Source organism: Canis aureus, chromosome 8 (genome assembly GCF_053574225.1).
Source record: "Canis aureus isolate CA01 chromosome 8, VMU_Caureus_v.1.0, whole genome shotgun sequence".
NCBI lineage: Eukaryota > Metazoa > Chordata > Mammalia > Carnivora > Canidae > Canis > Canis aureus.
The window spans coordinates 21,068,489-21,087,578 of NC_135618.1; the positions used below are offsets into that span (position 1 = coordinate 21,068,489).

Genomic DNA, 19,090 nt, shown 5'->3' on the forward strand with positions numbered 1-19,090 from the left:
CTGCTTCTCCCTCTGCCTATGTCTCTGCCTCTCTGTGTGTCTCTCATAAATAATTAAAATCTTTAAAAAAAAATAAGAAAGACACAGGCTTAAATGAAATAAATGTACTGGAATATACAAGATCTTGAGAGTGGAAAGTTATGCTATGTTCTTGGGGGAAAAGACCTACTAATTTAAAAAGTAAGCCTCCTCAAATTAGTATGTACATTGAATTAGTTCCAGTTAGAATCCAAACAATATTTTTAATGAAATTTCATAAAATTATCTTCAAATTCATATGAAAAATAAATGGCTGAAAATAGCAAAGAAAATCATAAAAAGAACAGAGTCTTGCCTTAACATAAGGTCAAACAGAAATGGAAAATTGGTAAAACAAAATAGAAAATCCATACTTATGGATTTTTATGACCAACAGCCATATTTATGAAAAGTTAACACATGCTATATGTGAAAGTTTAATTTGGTGGGAAGAAAATGGACTATTTAATAAATGATGTTGGTACAACTGCTTATCCAGATGGGAAAAAATAAAGTGGACTCTAATCTTATATATTACACACATACAAAAAAATCCAAACAGATAAAAATATGAGAGCAAAACAGTGAAAAAAATATTGCAAGAAAACTTTAGAGACCATTCTATAAACTGATGATACGGGAGAACTTCCTAACAAAGACTGGAAAGTGGAGGCTCTAAACAAGATGAAAGACTCTCACACCAGCATCTCATTCTGCATTTTACCATGCCTTTCACCAGAGACCCTTTCCAGGGCCCTACATTGGATAATGATTCCTACTTGGGGAAAACTCTGGGCTTCCAAGAAACTACCATATAAGAACCCAACTCACTTTTCTCAGCAAAAGGAACCCTGGAGTAGTTCAGCTCAAATCAACTCCATGAGGTGATTTATTTTTTTGATCCTGAGATACCAAAGGATGACTTGGGTTTCTGCTTAGCAGCCTTGAACAACCACCACACAGGGACATTCAAGAACAAAGTGAGGTACTGTTACACCAGGAGACTATCCAGAATGCCCATGGAATCATCAAGACCCAATTCTCTAAAGTATTTTTACCCTTTCCTCTGCTATCTTCCATCAATTCCTGAGCTAACATCAGACACTGGACAAACTCTAAGAAAAAGTCTATCCACAGCATCCAGGGATCCATCGTGCCCCCTCACACCACAGCCACCAATGGAGGCTACTCCTGAAAGAATGATGATGGCTTCTTCTAACTAGTGTTGACAGACCCCTGGACTAATCACTCATAATGGAACATCCTGCCACCCACCTCAATTAAATAGATCTGTGCCAGATGAAAAAAAAAGATGAAAGATATATTTGACTATAAACCTTACAACTATCTTGGGACTTCTGGGTAGCTCAGTGGTTGAGCATCTGCCTTTGGCATGATCCTGGAGTCCTGGGATCGAGTCCCACATCGAGCTTCCTGCATGGAGCCTGCTTCTCCCTCTGCTTATGTCTCTGCCTCTCTCTCTATGTGTGTGTCTCTCATGAATAAATAAATAAAATCTTAAAAAAAAAAAAAAAACCTTTACAACTTTCCTACCACAAAGGCCCCAGAGAGAATATATGGGAAAATATTTACAATACAAATTTTTTTTTAAAACGGTTTTTGCAAAGTTGTATGCAGTTACTCAAATTGAAATGTAATCTGGTGACTGAGATTTTAAAATGCCACAACAAATCCAGTTTTATTTATTTATTTATGATAGTCACAGAGAGAGAGAGAGAGAGAGAGAGAGAGAGGCAGAGACACAGGCAGAGGGAGAAGCAGGCTCCATGCACCGGGAGCCCGACGTGGGATTCGATCCCGGGTCTCCAGGATCGCGCCCTGGGCCAAAGGCAGGCGCCAAACCGCTGCGCCACCCAGGGATCCCTACAATACAAATTTTAAAAGTTAATTTTTATTAAAAAGTAGGTAAACATGATCCATAGAGTATATTAAAATGACCCCAAAGATCATGTGTGTATGTGTATGTGTGTGTTTGTGTGTGTGTGTATGCAAAGATTTTCTTGGAGCTCCAAAAGGTCCTCCATGAATAGCCTCCCTCTTTCTTGTCCAAGACCCTGAAAAAAATGTAAAGAGTAAATACGGAAGCCAAAATATTCTATTTTTAATGACTGAGGCTAAGTTCCCCAGCCTGTATTCTCACCAGACTATCACCCCTTTAAGCCTCTCCTCTATTATTTTTTAATAATAAATTTATTTTTTATTGGTGTTCAATTTGCCAACATACAGAATAACACCCAGTGCTCATCCCGTCACGTGCCCCCCTCAGTGCCCATCACCCACTTACCCCCACCGCCCGCCCTCCTCCCCTCCCACCACCCCTAGTTCATTTCCCAGAGTTAGGAGTCTTTATGTTCTGTCTCCCTTTCTGATATTTCCCACACATTTCTTCTCCCTTCCCTTATATTCCCTTTCACTATTATTTATATTCCCCAAATGAATGAGAACATATAATGTTTGTCCTTCTCCGATTGACTTACTTCACTCAGCATAATACCCTCCAGTTCCATCCATGTTGAAGCAAATGGTGGGTACTTGTCATTTCTAATGGCTGAGTAATATTCCATTGTATACATAGACCACATCTTCTTTATCCATTCATCTTTCGATGGACACCAAGGCTCCTTCCACAGTTTGGCTATTGTTGACATTGCCGCTATAAACATCAGGGTGCAGGTGTCCCGGCGTTTCATTGCATCTGTATCTTTGGGGTAAATCCCCAACAGTACAATTACTGGGTCGTAGGGCAGGTCTATTTTTAACTCTTTGAGGAACCTCCACACAGTTTTCCAGAGTGGCTGCACCAGTTCACATTCCCACCAACAGTGTAAGAGGGTTCCCTTTTCTCCGCATCCTCTCCAACACTTGTGGTTTCCTGCCTTGTTAATTTTCCCCATTCTCACTGGTGTGAGGTGGTATCTCATTGTGATTTTGATTTTGATTTCCCTGATGGCAAGTGATGCAGAGCATTTTCTCATGTGCGTGTTGGCCATGTCTAGGTCTTCCTCTGTGAGATTTCTGCTCATGTCTTTTGCCCATTTCATGATTGGATTGTTTGTTTCTTTGGTGTTGAGTTTAAGAAGTTCTTTATAGATCTTGGAAACTAGCCCTTTATCTGATACGTCATTTGCGAATATCTTCTCCCATTCTGTAGGTTGTCTTTTAGTTTTGTTGACTGTATCTTTCGCTGTGCAAAAGTTTCTTATCTTGATGAAGTCCCAATAGTTCATTTTTGCTTTTGTTTCTTTTGCCTTCGTGCATGTATCTTGCAAGAAGTTACTGTGGCCGAGTTCAAAAAGGGTGTTGCCTGTGTTCTCCTCTAGGATTTTGATGGAATCTTGTCTCACATTTAGATCGTTCATCTGCCTCTCCTCTATTAAATTCTAGGTTGCTCACACCCATATCTACATCCTTCTTCATTCCATCTCTAGAAAAGAAGGTGGCTTTTCTGGTAACTCCTGAGGCCTCTAGCTTCTCCTTGGTTCACTGTTTCTGAGTATACTCCCATACCTGAACTGATCATAGTTAATAAGTAGAATGAGAAATGATGACTGGCTTAAACAATCAGACCTTTGCCTGGAGCTAGAGAGAAGGGTGTCCATGATACAAGCTGGGAGGCTAACTATGGGGGAAGAATGAATTTCCCAAATGGGGAGTCTAAGAACTTCCTGCAAGATAGAAAATGGAAGTGCAGAAGCCATTTGCAAAACCAGCAAATGCTCCCTACCCAGCCTTGGAGAGTCAGACAACAGGCAAGCTGATACCTAAAGAACAAAAAGGAATTAGCAGGGCATAGGAGAGGTGGAAGGCATTCCAGGCAGAGCAAATAGCATGTATAAAGCTCTGAGGATAACAGACACAGGACACAGGTAGAAACTGCTAGTATTTCAGTGTGCCTAAAGCAGAGACTCGCATCCTCACCCTCAAAGACCAAATAATACCTATGTAGTATCAGTAAACATTTATGGACTGAAGGACTAGCATCCCCTGTGAATCAGCCTCATCCCTGGATAAGCTTCTTACTTTAACAGTCCCTTAGCCTACCACTCCTGTTCTGCAGTGCCCTCCCCAACCTCAAGGAACCCACAACTACCAAAAAGCACCCAAAGCTTAGACATAAAGGGCTGGGTCCCAGCCTGCTGGGCCTCCAGAGATGTCTCTGCCCCACTACTAGATCCCAAAATGACACAGCAACTAGAGCAGACGGAGGGCTGGAGAGAAGGTAGAAAACTAAAGGGAGTCACAGCTACCTGAGGGAAATTTGGAGAAAGCTGGCTGAGTGAGACTTCCCAAAGCCTTTGCTAGCCTTCTACAGAAGCCTGGGAGACTAACTCCCTCCAGCATAAACCCTGGAGCCTTAACACCTCTTTCAAGGCAATTGGAGGTGAAAAGACCCACAGTGTCTGAAGATCTAGATGTTGGGTTTCTCACTCACCATCTCCCTAGAGGTTGAAGGCCTGTAGGTGTCCCTGTTCAGAAGCTCCCAGATACAAACCTTTCCAAACTACCCACGAAGGGTCTAGGGAAATGGCCGGTGTTAACCATACCATACCCACCTGATCACCAATGTGCAGTGTGTGTAAGAGCTTGGGCTCTGAACTCACACAGAACTAGGTTTGAACCTTGGCTCTGCTACTCACTGTGTGACCTTGGGCAAGGTACTTTACTCCTGATCCTCAATTTTCTTATTTGTAAAATGGGGATGGTAGTGTTGAGAAGATTAGATATAATAACATATATGAGATGTTAAATGTGAATATTCTTCATAAGTATTAGTTCCTTTCCTTCCCTTGATGCCACCAGGCTTCTTTCCCCTATCTTGGATCCTTTCTCTTGTTCTTCAGACCTTATCTTGTCTCCTATTCTTGCTGCAAACAGACTGCTAGGAAGCTTCATAGTCCTGTCTGCTTGGAATAACTGCTTCTCAACTCAAGGAGACTCAGGCAGTAATAACAGTTACAATCACTTAGTTATGTGAATTGAACACTGCCTGGTTTGATGGCAAGTTCGGGGAATATCAAGGAGAATAAGGCACAGACTGTTCCTCAAGGATCTCTACTCCAGTGGGAGAAAACAGCACAGAAGACCTTATAACAATACGGCACAATAACTTAGATGTAAAAGGGGACATGCCCACTGAGTTTGGGGGCATCAGGAGGAGATGACAGATGAGGTAAATCTTTTTTAAATTATTTTTTTTATTGGAGTTCAATTTGCCAACATATAGCACATTACCCAGTGCTCATCCCGGCAAGTGCCCCCCTCAGGGCCCGTCACCCATCACCCCAACCCCCCCTTCCCACCTCTCTTTCCACTACCCCTTGTTCATTTCCCAGAGTTAGGAATCTCTCACGTTCTGTCACCCAGATGAGGTAAGTCTTAAAGGATGAGTCGGTGTCAGCTGGAGGAAGAAAGATGAGGAAAAAGCAGAGGTGAAAGCATGAGCAAATTAAGGAAAGGACTTCGACCCTGGAATGTGCAAAGAAATGGGCAGTTCTGGGCTTGTGGAAAATAAAGTGGCACATAGCCTTTAGGAGATGCCCAATTAGGGATCCCTGGGTGGCGCAGCGGTTTGGCGCCTGCCTTTGGCCCAGGGCGCGATCCTGGAGACCCGGGATCGAATCCCATGTCGGGCTCCCGGTGCATGGAGCCTGCTTCTCCCTCTGCCTGTGTCTCTGCGCCTCTCTCTCTCTCTGTGACTATCATAAATAATATAAAAATTTAAAAAAAAAAAAAAAAGGAGATGCCCAATTATGTTTGGATAAGGATTGAAAAGAGTCTGATGGGAAATATACCAAATTGTTTTACCTACCTTGAAGTTGGAAATATGGTAGATGGGACTCTTTCAGGTTTTTTTTTCTTTCAGGTTTTTATATCTCACTACATCATTTCAAACTGTCACAAGTGTGTGTCAATTTTATAATTTAAAAGTATATTTTTGAACATGTAAAAACAGTTCATTTTGGCTACAATACATAGAACAACTTCAAGTGTGCCAAGTCGGAAGCAGAAAGACCAGTTATAAGGCTACTGCAGGTGATGAAGTTCTAAACCAGAGAAGTGACCATGGGGATGGGGAGAAGTAGTCAAGGGTGTCAAGACTGTAGAATTGTGTAAGTGGTGGTACCTTTACTGAGACAGAGGCCATGAAGGAAAACAGATAGTGAGAGATCAAGGAATTGAGGACTCAAAAGTGACCCTGACATGCCCATCAAGATCTCTAGGTTGGGGATCCCTGGGTGGCGCAGTGGCTTGGCGCCTGCCTTTGGCCCAGGGCGCGATCCTGGAGACCCAGGATCGAGTCCCACGTTGGGCTCCCGGCATGGAGCCTGCTTCTCCCTCTGCCTGTGTCTCTGCCTCTCTCTCTCTCTCTCTCTCTCTCTCTCTCTCTCTCTGTGACTATCATGAATAAAAAGTAAAATAAAATAAAAAGATCTCTAGATTTCCTGGGAAGTGTCACTCTGAATGACCCTAGGTGGGAGAGATAGGCAATGGAGCCTCCATCCTGCTCATGGCTGTATCTGAGCCAAGATTTACCCTTTACTTTCTAGTTTCAGCGGTGCAAGACCCAAATCTTGTCACTATTCTCTCAGCCTGGTGGGGTAACGTGTTGAGTTCTAGAAAGTCTCCTCAAATGGAAAGGGTTATTATACACCACCAGTATAAGCAAACACCTGGGCATCCTGGGAAAGGATGCATCCTGGTGCAGCCCTAACTCTCTCTCTGACCCTGAGCAACCCACACTTCCTCAGTGGGCCTCAGTTTTCCCATCAGTAACTTAGAGGACCAGAGGGAATAATTTTTAAGGTTCCCTTCCAACTCTCACATTCCATGAGCCAATAAATTACATGAAGAGATAGATGCCTATCTAGCTTTGTCTGAGCAGGAAACATTTAAAAATCTGGTTTTCTGATGTAAAAAGCTTGCTCAAAGATCATAGGCTCTGTGTGAATTAGCCATGGGTAAAAAAAACTTCAGGCATGCCTGCATAACTCCCTCACTCTGCATCCAGGTACAGGACCTACAGTTAACTAGTTTTCAAACACAATGAAGAAAAAAAAATTAAAAAAATAAAAATAAAAAATAAAAATAAAAACACAATGAAGAAAGGATATCACACTGAATAGATATGTGACTTCAGAGAAAGCTCTATTCTTTTTTTTTTTTTTTTTAAAGATTTTATTTATTTATTCGTGAGAGACACAGAGAGAGAAGCAGAGACACAGGTAGAGGGAGAAGGGGCCCGATGTGAGATTCAACCCTGGGATCACACCCTGAGCCGAAGGCAGAAGCTCAACCACTGAGTCACCCAGGCATCCCAAGAGAAAGCTCTATTCTTAAGCCCTTCTTTGGTGCCACGGTACAAGACCAGCTTCAAATCTTCATTATGAGCTGTGTGACCTCGGGCAAGTTATCTAACTTTTCTGTATATTGGTTTTCTCTGACATTAAATAGGGATAATAATAGTACCTACTTCATAAAATTGATATGATTAAATGAGTTTTTATATATGAAGTACATAGAACAGTACCTGGCACATAAGAATCGTAACACACAGGGCACCTGGGTGCTCAGTCGGTTAGGTGTCTGCTCATGTCATGATCCCCAGGTCCTGGGATTGAGCCCATCTGGCTCCCTGCTCAATAGGAAGTCTACTTCTCTCTCCCTCTGCCACTCGCCCTGCTTATGCACTCGCTTTCTTGCTCTCTCCCTCTCAAATAATTTAAAAAAAAAAAAAGGAAATATAACACACATGAGTATTAAATAATACTAATACATACATATACACATATGCTGATTCACTCTTTGTCTCTGTCCTTCAGAATAGCAGTTCATCTTCCGCATACAGCCCTCAGACATTTCTGGGCACCTCTTCACACTAGCAAAATGGATAAAGAATTCTACCTAAAGTCTTTACACTGTATTATGTAAAGGAAGAGAAACACGTCTCTTCTAGGAGCTGTCAGAGACTAGAAAGTTTTTCTTTTAAAAAAAAAAAAAAAAAAAAAAGATTTCTTCTCCTTTGCTGTAATTGGGTAATGTGGCCAGTAAAGACCTACCCCTGGGGATCCCTGGGTGGCGCAGCGGTTTGGCGCCTGCCTTTGGCCCGGGGCACGATCCTGGAGACCCGGGATCGAATCCCACGTCGGGCTCCCGGTGCATGGAGCCTGCTTCTCCCTCTGCCTGTGTCTCTGCCTCTCTCTCTCTCTCTGTGACTATCATAAACAAATAAAAATTTAAAAAAAAAAAAAAAAAAAAAAAAAAGACCTACCCCTGCAGGTGGGATTAGGTCAGTCCCACCCAAACCCATGGCTCAAGAGGAAGGCAGTGGACAGATCCCCAAAGGAAGATCAGATTTGATTTGACAAAGGGATGAAGATATTCACTGTAAGTTTCTACTAGATGACAAGTACCAGGCTACACTCTGGGAATATAATCCTCAAAGTCACAAATCCTGTGCTCCAGGAGTTTACAGCCTAGAAAAAGGCCATTATAACACAGCACAAAGAGAGAAGCATGAACTTGATAGCACAGAGGAGGGTCACTTTACTTGGCCAGGCCAGAGGGCAAAAAGGCATAAGACAGTGAGTGGGAATGGAGGTTGTTATGGAGATTCCCAAAAGACATGAATCTTGAAAGAGAAGTAAAGCTTTATCAGGTGAAGAAAGGGAGAAGGAATTTCCCAGCACCGAGAACCAAATGATCAAAGGCAAAAAAATGCAAGTAGTTTAGAATGACTAACGTGTAAAGTACATGTAGGGATGGGGAGAGGAGGAAGAGTCAGGGAAGAGTGGGGAGATGTGAGATGGAAAGGCCAGGAGACCCCAACTCAGGTCAGATTTGTCTGAGATCTACATATCATTGGCATGAACTCAATAGTTGAAAACCTGAAGTAAGTTGAGAATAAGGAAAAGATCACGCAGAACAAAAAGAAACAGGAGAGAGCCTGAAAATGTGTTACCAAAGAGGTAGAAGTCTTTAATAGGAAAATATAGAATGCCAGTTGTTGCAGAGATTAGGCAGGATAGGGTCTGAGAAGACAGTGATTAGTAACTGATGTTGACCTTGACCTCTGACAGAGCAGCTTACAGTGGTGGACAAGCCAGGATTGCTTAGAAATCAGTAACCAGGAGATAAAAGTTGAAGTGATGACAGTTGCCTATTCTATCAAAGTGTTTATATTTTACAATAAAATATGTTTCCAAAAACTTAAAATATACATCCAGGAACTTCCCTGCAGAAATTTGTACTAAAGAAATAATTAGGACTATGTACAAAGATTTATTTACAAAGGTTATACTGTTATGTTAATTATAGCAAATAACTGGAAATAATCTTATGATTATGATTTAAAATGACTAACTAAATGACAGTGCATCCATACAATGGATGTATTTATTTAAAGATGTATTTATTTTATTTTAGAGAGAAAGAGCAGGGAGTAGGGGCAGAGGGAAAGGGAATCTTCAGCAGACTCTGCTCTAAGCGCAGAGCCCCACATGGGGCTCAATCTCACAACCCTGGGATCATGACCTGAGCCAAACCAAGAGTCTGACCCAGGTACTCCCATACAATGGAAATTTTAATGCAATGATTCAAAATCATGCTGGAGAAAAATATTGACACGCGAAAAGCGTCAAGTTACAGAAGAGAACATCCAGAATGCCCTTTAAGTCTAAGTTAATCTCAAAGTCTTAAAATAGATTGGAAGGATATAATACAAAATGTTAACATTCGTGGTTACCCCTAGAAGCAGGATTATGGGGGTCTTGCCTAAAGTGTAATACAGTGTAAAGACCTAAAGTCTTTACACTGTATTATGTAAAGGAAGAGAAACACATCTCTTCTAGGAGCTGTCAGAGACTAGAAAGTCTGAAACGTGTTTGATTATTTGTACTTCCCAATTTTCTACTACTATATTACTTTTGGAATTAAAAAAAAAATTAGAGCTTGTCAGTAATGAAAAAAGAACACAATCAACTTCAAGACAAATATGGTTAAAGAAGACATGAGTTTGTTTATGTGTGAAGGGAAAAGAGGAGCAAAGACTGAAGTTAGGAGAGGGAGTTAATGAAAGAGCCAGGCTCTCAGAGATAAAGGAGATCCTGGGGATGAGGTGAAGATGGCAGAGGACTGAAAAGCAGTGGGAAGGAGACCTGATCATGGATGCATGATCACCTGCCATTCAGCATGTGGAGAACAGGGAGATTAAAGGGATGGAGGAGAGTGGAAAAGGTTTACAACAGCTGCTGTGGGGAATTAGGAAGTCAATTAACAATAAGTGAAGGGATTTTAGAGAGGCTCCAAGGGAGGGCCCAGCTGTCTCTGAGGAGCAGGACTTGATCCCACTGCCAGTTAATATATTAGCGGCAACCAAAAAAAAAAAAGTGCAGCCTGGATCCAAATAATTATTGTCCAAATAATATCCAGAACCTGTGACTCAGAATAACTGCAACACTAAAGACTTTATTAATGTATTAACTCATTTAAGCCCTGCTTTTCTAGTTTGGTCTCAGGCAATCATACATCTTCACTGTAATCATTATTTTAAAAGATAAAAGAGGTGAGAACAGGTAGTAAAATGAAAAAGGATTTAGGGAAATGACTTTATCAGCCAAAATGATGAGTGTTAAAATGTCACTAATATATTGGAGCATAATACATAGCCAGCTGTTTCCAGGTGCTTGCTTCTTCATTCCCTAGATGAGTGTCTACAGAAGTCTTCCTAGCGTCTGATCATAAACAGTCTCTTTGCTTCAGCCTTGCAGGTAGGTAATTATAAAGTATTCCTGTCTCATAAATAAATGGTATCAGACTTTCCTATCTGATCAGTATAATCATTATAAATTACCTTAAAGTGGAAGTATCAGGAAATTCAAGATTGTTAGAACAAAGCAAAATCGTTTGTGCTTACTGAAATCACTTCCTGGACTGAGGGAAAGCAGCTACCATCTGTTAAAAATCTTCTTTGATAGCCCTTTATTTTCACTATTCTCATTTAATCCTCCTGATAATTCTGCAGGGTAGATATAGTTTTCTTCATTTTACAAACAACAGAAGAAGCTCAGAGATGATAAAACAGTGAAAATGATAGCACTAACCTCCTAAGGGTAATTTGAGTATTAAATGAGATAATACATGTGAAGCATTTAAGAAAGAGCAGCACAGGGTACTCTCCTCATAAACATTAACGACAATAATGTCTATTGGCCATAAATAATATTCCAGGATTTATGCTATTGTTTGATAAAATAAGGTGGTCTTATCCACTATTTCCATTTCACAACAAATTAAACAGGTTTAGCCAAGGTTCCAGCAAGCTCTCTATAGTCAATATTTCAACTATCACTTTCACCAGGCTCTGCTGGCTACCATGCATCCGCACTAGATTCAAGTTCTTATATCTTTCCTATGTTCCCAGTCAAATAACTTTACAATCCCTTGAACACAAACCAGCAAGGGTGACGAGAACCCAGAGAAGCAGCCTAGGTTCCGACAGGAATAAGCATGGAATCTAAAAAGCACTAAAGCATAAAAACATAGAGAAAGGAAAGTCTCTTCAACAAATGGTGCTGGGAAAACTGGCTATGCACATGCAAAAGACTGAAATTGGACTTTTACCTTACACCATATACAAAAATTAACTCAAAATGGATCAAAGACCTAAATGTGAAACTTAAAACTATAAAATTCTTAGAAGAAAGTTTAGGGAAAAGCTTCATGACGTTGGATTTGGCAATGAGTTCTTGGATATGACACCAAAAGCACAAACAACAAAAGAAAAAATAAACCAGACTTTTTCAAAATTAAAACCTTTTGCGCATTAAAGGACACTATCAATAGAAAGGCACATTGCTCTACAAAATGGAAGAAAATATCTGCAAATCAAATATATGATAAGGGATTGATACTGAGAACGTATAAAACCTCTTACAACTCAACAACAAAAATAACCCAGTTGAAAAGCCGGCAAAGGATTTGATTAGCTCTTTCTCCAAAGAACACAAACAATAGCCAATAGGCCCCTGAAAAGGTGCTCAATGTCACTAATCACTGGGGAAATGCAAATCAAAACCACAATGACATGCCACTTCACACCCATTAGAATAAAGATTATATTTTTAAAATGATAAATAACAAGTGCTGGCAAAGATGCAGAGAAATTGGAACTTTTGTGCACTCCTAATAGGAATTTAAAATGGTGTTGCTGCTGTGGAAAACAGTACAGTAGGACTCAAGTAATTAAGCATAGAATTAGCATATGAACCAGCAATGCCACTTCTGGACATATATCCAAAAGAATTGAAATCAGGAACAGATATTTATACACCAGTATTCATAACAGCATTATTCACTATAACCAAAAGGTAGAAATTACCCAAATGTCCATCAATGAATAAATAAAATGTGGTACGAATTTACAATGTACTATTATTCTGCCCTAAAACAATGAAATTCTTATACATGCTACAACATGGCTGAACCTTAAAAATATAATACTAAGTAAAATAAGCCAAAAACAAAAGGATTAATATTGTATGATTCCACTTACATGAGGTAATAACTAGAGTAGTGAAATCCAGAGATAGCAAGTAGAATAGTGGTTACCAGGAGCTGGGGGAGAGAATATTGGGGGAATTATTGTTGACTGAAATTGAATTTGGTTTGGGATTAAAAACTTCTGGAGATGGATTAGTCATGATAGGTGCACAATAATGTGAATGTACTTAATGCCACTGAATTGTATATCTTAAAAATGTTTAAAATAACATTTTATATTCCATAAGTTTTACCACAATCTACTAAAAAAGTACTGCACATAGAAAAAAGATGGGAGGGGCATGTGGGTGGCTCAGTCAGTTAAGTATCTGCCTTCAGCTGAGGCCATGGTCCCAAAGTCCTGGGATGGACCCCCACTTTCGGCTACCTGCTCAGTGGGGAGTCTGCTTGTCCCTCTCTCTCCCTGTATGCCTCCCCCTGCTCGTGCTCTCCCTCTCTCTCAAATAAATTAATTTTTTAAAATCTTAAAAACAAAAAAAAAAAGATGGGAAAGAAATAAATTTAAATGTTCACGGTGGTTATCTTTAGGGTATAAGATTACAGGTTCTGTTTTCTTCTTTACACTTACTATTTTCCATATTTTCTTCAATAACCTTTTGAAATGAGAAAAAAGTTTTTTTTTTAATGATTTTATTTATGAGAGACACAGAGAGAGAGAGAGAAGCACAGAGACACAGGCAGAGGGAGAAGCAGGCTCCATGCAGGGAGCCCAACATGGGACTTGATCCCGAGACTCCAGGATCAGGCCCTGGGCTGAAGGCGGCACTAAACCACTGAGCCACCAGGGCTGCCCAGAAAAAAGTATTTCTTTAAACCGCTGTACTGCCACTGGGATAATTTTTTAAATTATAACAATTTTTTTCAGAGCAAATAATGGAGTTTATCTTAATACTATACAGAAAGGTATTCTATCAACCTAACAAGGAGGTAAACTGAGGCAAGGTCAAATTATCAGAAATTTGAGTTTATTTGGGCATAGCAGAGGAACTTCAATTTGAGAAACATGCAGTAAACAAGCTATAGGTGAGTCGTTTGAGGGTTTGAGGCAGGCTGTATTTATGAATAAGGACTGCAAAGAGGGAGAAGGCCAATCCGGGAGATTCTTGGTGGATGTTCACTGGTCAGGAGATAAGTCTCAATCGTCTGTAAATCAGGCATTTACAAATAATCAGTCTCTCCATTAAATTCCATTCTTCTGAGGGAGCATGCATGAGCATCCATTTCATATCCTCCAGTTCAAGTTTAGATTGAAATCTTCTCACAACTTCATTAATTTATTATTTTTTGGCCATTTCCTTATTGATGCATATCTAAATTGCCTACAATTTTTTTGCAATTACAAAAATGAAATAAAATCCCTTGAATATTTATCCTGGTACATTCCTGTAACTATTTCTGATGGAAAAAATGCCTAAAAGTGAAATTGCTGGATCGTGTCATGTACTTTTAATTTATGCTACTTAATCATACTTTCTAATCCATGTGGGCCAAACTAAATGTTTCTCAGAACAAGGTATAAACACACAGGAGGGGTATTTTACTTTCAATAGATACAAAACTAAAAGAAGGAACTTTGTGTCTTTTCAGGAAGCCCACAAAACTAGAAATGAGTGGGTCAGGAATGTTTGGTGGAGGCAGGACAGACTGAGCAATTTTACCTTATGTTCTTCACTCACCTTTTTACCTCCTTATTTAGACAATAGAAAATCATTTCGGATAACTGTCTATGGCTTGTGCCAACAAAAAGAAGGGAAGACATTCCCATAGAAGGGGTTGCCCAGCAACAGAACTTGGATCTCCTGACATAGCTTCCCACACTGGAATGTTCAAGCTCAGGTGGAATGGTCCACAAGAGAAACCACACAGTGTGCTAGTTACAAAAGCACAGTCCCTGGAGTCAGGATGCCTGGATTTGAATCCTGGTTCTGATTCTTAGCAGGGAGATCTTGGGCGAGTTAATTAGCCTTCTGTGCCTCAATTTCTTCATTAGTAAAATAGGAATAATAACAGTACCTACCTTACAGATCGTTATGCATCACTCTTCATGTTTAAAAATATCTTTCAAAAGAAACACAGAGGAAGTTAGCTTTCTAAGATTATATACCTTGTAGCAGTTAAAAAAAAAATTCCCCACAGAAGTTAAATCCAAAAATGATGCTGGGAGAGGGAAGACCTAAGGATAAGACACTGATCAAGATTTTTGGCTTTTAATCTCCAGCACTAGGAGCACCATCATAACAAGGAGACTAATAAAACATAGGAATCAAAGAGAATATTATGAGAGAATTCAAAGTACTTTTAGGAGAGTCTCTGGAGGGAAGTAGAAAGGCATGCATCATATCCCACCAAGGTGAAGTGAAAAGAAAACCGGATGGCAATCAGGTACTGGGGTTTTAGTCCTAAATCTGAGACTGCCACCTTGGCCAACTGACTTCACCTGTTTGAGCCTCATTTTCCTTAAAACAAAATCATCTCTGCACTTTCCTCTCATCAGCTCTCAAGATCTGTGATTCTAGCAATCAGTACTCAAGTTGAAGAGATTTGATGGTCAAAGCCCTCACACTGAGACAAATGAGTCTGTAGAATGCAAAACCCCTCCATCAAGAATGCAAATCAAGAGAACCCTAGAGAGCTGGGATGTGGAATTGGGTGCATATTGAGGACCCTCTTCTGTAGGGAACAATTTGGCTTAGTTGCCTTTTTCAAAGTCATAAAACCACAGACTGCCAGGCCTGGAAAGTACCCAGTCTCATCCTCTCATTCTACAGTTAAGAGCCTCAGAAAAGCTAAGTTACTTGGCCAAGGTCACCCAGCAAGATATAACAGACTAAACATCAACCCTCTTGATAAATCAGAGTTTTTCCCACTATATCTGCTGTCTGGAAATGTGGGAGCTCAGGGCCTAGGACACAGCAAGTGATCACTTACATTTGGTTTTTACTTGAACGCATCCTGGACATAAGCGTGGCTGAGGGCTAGGGTAAGCAAAGGAGACACTAGTGCCAGGCGCAAAATGAAGGAAGAGGGATCAAAAAGTCTCAGTATTCAAAACAGTATTTTTTTTTCAAGATTGTATTTATTTATTCATGAGAGATACCAGGAGCCCCACACAGGACTTGATCCCAGGACCCCAGGATCATGCCCCAAGCCAAAGGCTGACATTTAACCACTGAGCCACCCAGGCATCCTTCAAAACAGTATTTTAATGCACTATTTAAAAATTTTAAAAATATACAAAATATAAAAACTTTAAAGACAGGGCAGCCCGGGTGGCTCAGTGGTTTAGCACTGCCTTCAACCCAGAGCCTGATCCTGGAGACCCAGGATCGAGTCCCACGTCAGGCTCCCTGCATGGAGCCTGCTTCTCCCTCTGCCTGTGTCTCTGCCTCTCTCTCTCTCTCTCTCTCTCTCTGTGTTTCTCATGAATAAATAAAATATTTAAAAAAAAAAAAACTTTAAAGACAGAATCTGAACTTGCATTGGTACAGCCTTAACTTCTCCATCTTGTTCTAATCCTGGACCCATTTCCAATAATTTTTTTTATAAAAAAAAGGTTGACAAGCCACAAGTTTGAAGATTTGATTGTTCAAAATATTGCATTAAAACATTATTTATCTTGATTTCTGAACTTTTTGATGTCCCCTTAAATTTTGTGCCCAAAACGAGTGCCTCACTTTTTTCACCCTAGTCCTGCCTGACAAGGAATGTCAGGTGCATGCCCTGAGGGCATGCTGTAGCTAAAATTCAAGGTTTCCTAACCTTGGGTCCCTGGCTCCTCCACTGCAGTCTGCAGATGGGTTCTGGATATTCATGAATCTCCTCAGATTATAGGCAAAATACTGTGTTCACAAATCTTTTCCTGGGAAAACAGTTTTTAATTTTTAGTCTCCAAACGACTCCTAAAAGGTTAAGAACCCTGCCACAGAACGGAGCAAAACCACCTCACCTACCATTTTCCTGTCTTCATCCCTCTTTATTATTCTTCCTCATAAAATGTGCATCTATAAGAAAAAAATTAATATATTCATTCTCACAGGGGTGCAAAGGACATGATAAGACACAAAGCCCTGGGCACTCTTGTAGCTCAAAAACCTTGAGCCTGGCAGCCCGGGGTGGCTCAGCAGTTTAGGGTGTGATCCTGGAGACCCGGGATCGAGTCCCACATCAGGCTCCCTATATCGAGCCTGTCTCTCCCTCTGCCTGTGTCTCTGCTGCTCTCTCTCTCTCTCGGTGTGTGTCTCTCATGAATAAATAAAATCTTAAAAAAACAAAACCAAAAACAAAAAACCTTGGGCCAACGTTGTCTCTTGGGGCACGTGGGTGGCTCAGCCGGTGGAGGGTCTGCCTTCCATTCAGGTCATGATCTTGGGTCCTGGGACGCAGCCAGGAGCCAGGCCCTCCCCATGGGGGCTACTTGCACAACCCAGGTCCGCTTCTCCCTCTTCCTGTGTGCCCCCCCACCTCCCATGAGCTCATGTGTGTGCTCTCTCTCTCTCTCTCTCTCTCAAATAAATAAAGTCTCTTAAAGTCTCGCAATTTAAGTCATAGGTACAGGCTTCAGGGGGACATCTCCCACTCCCCACTCCCACCCCCCCAAATCACGTTTCGTAGATCTCCTTACCCTCCCCCTGTGTTTCTCACCCACAACAAGCACCCTTTCGACGAGTCCGTCGTGAAGAGTAAGGAAAAACAGCACTTACTAAAAATGCAAGGATCTCTGCAAAGGCAGCAGCTCACAAACCCCACAACCCGCCTCTACCAGGCTTCGCCCGGACGACGACCGCCTGCACAGGCCTCAGAGACGCGCGGACGCCGAGCGCGCAAGACCGGAAGCGCGGGGGCGGGACCCGCGCAGGGGCTCACGGGTAGCCGTGGTCGGAGGCGGGTCGGTGGCTCCGCGGCCCACGCTACCTCTGTTCCTGCAATCAAAGTGGCAAATATTTACTTTGGAATCTGACTGACTGAAAATATTTGGTTGGAGCCAGATGCGTCGCGTGTCTGTCCCTGGAATATTAGCTAAAGGAGTGATTTAGGAAAATAAAATGGTGGGTGGGGTGCCTGCCTGCCTGCGCTATTTACTTTGCTCCGGCTCCCGCGCAGCGTGTGGAGCCTGTAACAATCCCCGCAGGGCACGGGAACAGCTGGGAAGCAGGCCAGCCTGCGGGAGAGAGAAAGGGTCTGTTTTGCTTTGGGCGGATAGTTTTACATAAATCAGAGATGTGGAAATAGACGTCTTTTCTTAAAGGCTCTTGGTTATGTTCTCCAGTTTACCCAGAAGCAAACTGTGAAGTTTGGTTACGTCTTTAGTTCTAGAGCGCATCTAAAACAAGGGCACTAGTCCCTCGGGAGCCGACAATTCCTTAGAGAATTGCTGTTGCTTTCTTTTCTTTTTCTTTCTTTCTTTTTTTTTTTTTTTTTTTTAGATTTTATTTATTAAAGACGGGGTGCGGGGTGCAGAGAGGCAGAGACACAGCCAGAAGGAGAAGCAGGCTCCATGCAGGGAGCCCGACGTGGGACTCGATCCCGGGTCGCCAGGGTCACGTCCCAGGCTGAAGGCGGCGCTAAGCCGCGGAGCCACCCGGGCTGCCCTGCTGCTTGCTGAGCAGCTCGTCTGTCCTCAGGTGTGGGCCAGACAAGTCCTATAGCTTGAGGTTGAGCAAGATGCTTACGATGCCCCCGGCCCCGAAATCACTATTATCGGCCCGCTGTCTAGCAGTTCTCGCAACAGAGCAACCCCAAGATGAGTTATTAGCCAACTCTATTTTCCAGAGGAGAATCAGCTTCAGAAACATTGAATGACTTACCCAGGGATTCATGAGTGAAAGAGCTGGGATTGGAACCCAGACAGTGTGACACTCCGCTCTTTGCCTCCCCCCGAGAGTGCCAGTGATGGTGAGGGGGCATCGCTGGTCTGTAATTCTCCCGACGAGAGGGATGAGATTCACACTGCTGATTAGGGAGGTTTTCTGTGTCTGTGCCCAAGGGTGACCTCTTAGGTTGATCCCCTTTGCTATTTTACGAGGTACTGGGATATGCTGCTTCCCAGCAAAGTAGAACTAAAAATAAATGTAACTAAAATAAGCTTCAAGTAAAAAACTTAAGTGCGGCCCGGGTGGCTCAGCGGTTTGGCGCCTGCCTAGAGCCGAGGGCGTGATCCTGGAGACCCGGGGTCGAGTCCCGCGTGGGGCTCCCTGCGTGGAGCTTGTTTCTCCCTCTGCCTGTGTCTCTGCCTCTCTCTGTCTCATAAATAAATAAAATATTTTTAAAAAGGAGTCAATATTTTATCTTTTTCAGATGTAAAGAGAATACAAAGTATATGAAAATGTGGACTCAAGTGATTTACTCTTTGTCATCCAAAGGCAGAAACAAAGAATCCAAGGAAGCAAATTGAGCACTTCATACCCATTACAGACTGTGCCCAGTTGCCCCAAACTTCCTTAACCTAGTTGTAAACTAGAAGGTGTCTAATAACTTGAGGTTTTAAAAGAGGTTA

At 41.8% G+C, this 19,090-nt stretch overlaps 1 long non-coding RNA gene and 1 pseudogene across 7 annotated transcripts in view; one reads left to right on the plus strand and one right to left on the minus strand.

Annotated features, from left to right (window-relative positions):
* Window positions 1-17,447, minus strand: part of LOC144318456 (uncharacterized) — a 111,893-nt gene extending 94,446 nt beyond the window's left edge. For 4 of the 7 annotated variants that reach the window (XR_013384360.1, XR_013384359.1, XR_013384358.1 and 1 more), the window contains exons 1-4: window positions 17,298-17,447; window positions 16,544-16,598; window positions 14,615-14,655; window positions 12,590-12,651 (exon numbers count right to left, since the gene is read on the minus strand). This is a non-coding gene — a long non-coding RNA (uncharacterized LOC144318456). Of the gene's footprint in view, window positions 1-5,335; window positions 5,438-7,817; window positions 7,916-12,589; window positions 12,652-13,540; window positions 13,741-14,614; window positions 14,656-16,543; window positions 16,599-17,297 lie in introns of those variants that run through there. The other 3 variants (XR_013384356.1, XR_013384361.1, XR_013384355.1) reach the window with 3 other exon arrangements.
* LOC144318038 (cilia- and flagella-associated protein 276 pseudogene) lies at window positions 744-1,237 on the plus strand (annotated as a pseudogene).
* Window positions 17,448-19,090: the final 1,643 nt, after the last annotated feature.